Here is a 4,788-nt window from a genome sequence, read left to right as displayed (position 1 = left end):
CTCCATATGTCTCTCTGTCTGTCTGCCTATCTCCCTCTCTCTTTTTTTCTCTCAATCTCTGTCTCTCTCTTGCTCTCTGTCTGTCTCTCTGTCTCTGTCTCTCTCTCTGTTTCACTCTCTCTCTCATTTTCTCTCCATCTTTTCCTCTCTGTCCCTCTCTCCCTCTCGCTCTGAATCTCTCTCTCTCTCTATATTTCTCCGTGTCTTTATCGCCATCTTTCCCTCTCTCTATCTCTCTCTCGGTCTCTCTCTCTCTATCTCTCTCTTGGTCTCTCTCTCTCTGTCTCTCTCTCTGTCTGTCTCTCTCTGTCTCTCTCTGTCTGTCTCTCTCTGTCTCTCTCTGTCTCTCTCTGTCTGTCTCTCTCTGTCTCTCTCTGTCTCCCTCTCTCTGTCTCTCACTCTGTCTTTCCCTCTCTGTCTATCAATTTCTCTGTCTCTCTCTCTCTCTGTCTGTCTCTCTCTCTCTCTCTCTCTCTGTGTTTCCCTCTCTCTGACTCTCTCTCTCTGTCTCTATCTGTCTTTCCCTCCCTCTCGATATCTCTCTCTCTGTCTCTCTCTCTCTGTCTTTCTCTTGATCTTTCCCTCTCTCTCTCTTTCTCTGTCTCTCTCTCTCTCTGTCTCTGTTTCATTCTCTCCATGTCTCTCTCTCTCTCTCACTCTGTCTCTCTCTCTCTCTCGCTCTGTATTTTTCTCTGTCTCACTCCGTATATTTCTCTGTGTCTCTCTCTGTCTCTCTCTGTCTCTTTCTCTATCTGTCTGCCTATCTCTATCTCTCTCTCTGTCTCTCTCAGTCTCTATCTCTATCTGTCTGCCTATCTCTATCTCTCTCTCTGTCACTCTGTCTCTCTGTCTCTTTCTCTCTCACACTGTGTCTCTCCCTTTCCCTCTTGCGCTATCTCTCACTCTGTCTCTGTTTCTCTCTGTCTCTCTCTCTCTCTCTCTCTCTCTCACTCTGTATCTCTCTCTCTCTCACACGCTGTCTGTCTCTCTCTCTGTCTCTATCTCTCTCTGTCTCTGACTCCCTCTCTCAGTCTCTCTCTCTCTGTCTTTCTTTCTCTCTCTCTCTGTCTCTCTCTAACTGTCTCTCTCTCTGTCTCTCTCTCTCTGTCTCTCTCTCTCTCTCTATCTATCTCTGTCTCTCTCTCTCTCTCTCTCTCTCTCACTCTCTCTCTTTCGCTCTCTCTATGTCTCTCTCTATCTGTGCCTCTCTGCCTCTCTATATATCTCTGTCTCTCTATCACTCTCTATCTGTGTCTATCTCTATCTTTCTCTCTCTCTCTCGCACTGTCTCTCCTGGTCTTTCTCTCTGTCTGTATCTCTTTCCCTCTCTATATATCACTCTCTCTCTCTATCTGTTTCTAGCTCTCTCTCTCTCTATGACTCTCTGTCTCTCTCTCTGTCTTTCTCTCTCAATCTCTTTGTCTCTCTGTCTTTCTCTGTCTTCCCCTCTGTCTCCCTGTCTCTCTCTGTCTCTTTCTCTCTCTATCTCTCTCTTGCTCTGCCTCACTCTCTCACTCTCTCTGTCTAACTCTCTCTCTGTCTCTCCCTGTCTTTCTCTGTCATTCCCCCCTCTCTCTCTCTCTCTCTATCTATCTCTCTCTCTCCGTCTCTCTTTCTCTCTCTCTCTATCTTTCCCTCTCTCTCTGTATATCTGTCTCTCTCTCCCTCTTGCTCTGTCTCTCTCTCTCCCTGTATCTCTACATGTCTTTATCTCTGCCTTTCCCTCTGTCTCTATCAATTTCTCTCTGTCTATCTGTCTCTCTCCCACTCTGTCTCTCTCGCATTCTCTCTCTCTCTCTTTCTCTCTCTCTCTGTCTTCCTCTCTCTCTGTCTCTCTCTCTCCATCTCTATTTCTGTCTCTTTCTCTCACTCTCTCTCGCTCTCTGTCTCTATCTCTATCTCTGTCTCTCTCTCTCTCTGTCTCCCTCTCTGTCTCTATCTCTCTCTCCCTCGCTCATTCGCTCTCTGTCACTCTCTCTCTGTCTCTCTCTCCCCCGCTGTCTGTCTCTCTCTCTTTGTGTCGCTCTCTCGCTCTGCCTGTCTGCCTATCTCTGTCTCTCTCTCTGTCTGTAGATCTCTCTCTATCTCCCTGTCTCTCTCACGCTCTGTCTCTCTCTCTATTTGTGTCTACCTCTCTCTCTCTCTCTCTCTCTCTCTCTCTGCCTCTCTTTCTCTCTCGCTCTCTCACTCTCTGTCTCTCTCTCTTTCTCTCTCTGTCTATCTCTTTCCCTCTCTATATATCTCTATTTCTCTCTGTCTGTTTCTAGCTCTCTCGCTCTCTCTCTCTCGCTCTCTCTGTCTCTTTCCCTCGCTCTCTCTCTCTCGCTCTCTATCTCTCTGTCTTTCTCTGTCTTCCCCTCTGTCTCACTCTCTCTCTGTTTCTCTGTGTCTCGCTCTGTCTCTCTCTCTGTCTCTCTCTGTCTTTCTGTGTCTTTCCGCCCCTCTCTCTATCTTTCTCTCTCTCAGTCTCTGTTTCTCTCTCTCTCTATCGTTCCCCCTCTCTCTGTCTCTCTCTCCCCCTCTCGCTCTGATTCTTTCTCTCTCTCTGTGTCTCGCTCTGACTTTATCTCCGTCTTTCCCTCACTCTCTCTATCTCTGTCTCTATCTCTCTCTCTGCCTCTGTCTCTCTCTCTCTCTGTCGCTCTCTCTTTCTGTTTGTATCTCTCTGCCTTTCTCTCTCTGCCTCTTTCTCTCTCTCTCTCTGCCACTGTCTCTCTCACCCTCTTTCTCTGAGTCTCTCTCTCTCTATCTCTCTCTCCCACAATCTCTGTCTCTCTCTCTCTCTGTCTCTCTCTCTCGCTCTGTCTGTCTGCCTATCTCTGTCTCTCTCTGTCTTTGTGTGTCTTTCTCCCTCTCTCTCTCTCGTCTCTGTTTCTCTCTCTCTCTCTATCGCTCTGTCTCTCTCTCTCTCTGTCTCTCTTCCCCTCTAACTCGCTCTCTCTCTCTGTCTCGCTCTGTCTCTCTCTCTCTCTGTCTCTCTCTCTCGCTCTGTCTGTCTGCCTATCTCTGTCTCTCTCTGTCTTTCCGTGTCTTTCTCCCTCTCTCTCTCTCGTCTCTGTTTCTCTCTCTCTCTCTATCGCTCTGTCTCTCTCTCTCTCTGTCTCTCTTCCCCTCTAACTCGCTCTCTCTCTCTGTCTCGCTCTGTCTCTCTCTCTCTCTCTCTCTCTCTGTCTCTCTCTGCCTTTCCGCCCATCTCTCTCTCTCTCGCATGGTCTCTGTTTCTCTCTATCTTTCCCTTCCAGTTTTTCTGTCTCTCTCTCTCTCCCTCTTACTCTGTCTCTCCCTCTATTTCTCTGTATATCTCCCTGTCTTTATCTCTATCTTTCCCTCTCTCTATCAATCTCTCTCTCTATCAATCTCTCTCTATCAATCTCTCTCTCTCTATCAATCTCTCTCTCTATCAATCTCTGTCTCTCTATCAATCTCTCTCTATCAATCTCTCTCTCTATCAATCTCTCTCTATCAATCTCTCTCTCTCTATCAATCTCTCTCTCTATCAATCTCTCTCTCTCTATCAATCTCTCTCTCTATCAATCTCTCTCTATCAATCTCTCTCTCTCTATCAATCTCTGTCTCTCTATCAATCTCTCTCTATCAATCTCTGTCTCTCTCTGTCATTCTCTCTCTTTGTCTCTCTCTCTGTCTGTCTCTCTCTCTCTGTCTCTCTTTCTCTTTCTCTGTCCCTCTCTCGCACTCTCTCTGTGTTTCTCTCTCTCTCTCTCTCTATTTCTGTCTCTCTCTCTCGCTCTCTCTCTGTCTCTCTGTCTCTCTCTCTCTCTGTCTCTCTCTCTCTCTCTATCTATCTCTGTCTCTCTCTCTCTCTCTCTCTCTCCATCTCTCTCTCTCACTCTCTCTCTTTCGCTCTCTCTATGTCTCTCTCTATCTGTGCCTCTCTGCCTCTCTATATATCTCTGTCTCTCTATCACTCTCTATCTGTGTCTATCTCTATCTTTCTCTCTCTCTCTCGCACTGTCTCTCCTGGTCTTTCTCTCTGTCTGTATCTCTTTCCCTCTCTATATATCACTCTCTCTCTCTATCTGTTTCTAGCTCTCTCTCTCTCTATGACTCTCTGTCTCTCTCTCTGTCTTTCTCTCTCAATCTCTTTGTCTCTCTGTCTTTCTCTGTCTTCCCCTCTGTCTCCCTGTCTCTCTCTGTCTCTTTCTCTCTCTATCTCTCTCTTGCTCTGCCTCACTCTCTCACTCTCTCTGTCTAACTCTCTCTCTGTCTCTCCCTGTCTTTCTCTGTCATTCCCCCCTCTCTCTCTCTCTCTCTATCTATCTCTCTCTCTCCGTCTCTCTTTCTCTCTCTCTCTATCTTTCCCTCTCTCTCTGTATATCTGTCTCTCTCTCCCTCTTGCTCTGTCTCTCTCTCTCCCTGTATCTCTACATGTCTTTATCTCTGCCTTTCCCTCTGTCTCTATCAATTTCTCTCTGTCTATCTGTCTCTCTCCCACTCTGTCTCTCTCGCATTCTCTCTCTCTCTCTTTCTCTCTCTCTCTCTCTGTCTTCCTCTCTCTCTGTCTCTCTCTCTCCATCTCTATTTCTGTCTCTTTCTCTCACTCTCTCTCGCTCTCTGTCTCTATCTCTATCTCTGTCTCTCTCTCTCTCTGTCTCCCTCTCTGTCTCTATCTCTCTCTCCCTCGCTCATTCGCTCTCTGTCACTCTCTCTCTGTCTCTCTCTCTCTGTCTCTCTCTCCCCCGCTGTCTGTCTCTCTCTCTTTGTGTCGCTCTCTCGCTCTGCCTGTCTGCCTATCTCTGTCTCTCTCTCTGTCTGTAGATCTCTCTCTAT

Source organism: Pristiophorus japonicus, unplaced genomic scaffold (genome assembly GCF_044704955.1).
Source record: "Pristiophorus japonicus isolate sPriJap1 unplaced genomic scaffold, sPriJap1.hap1 HAP1_SCAFFOLD_211, whole genome shotgun sequence".
NCBI lineage: Eukaryota > Metazoa > Chordata > Chondrichthyes > Pristiophoridae > Pristiophorus > Pristiophorus japonicus.
Note: the sequence above shows the minus strand (reverse complement) of the source record.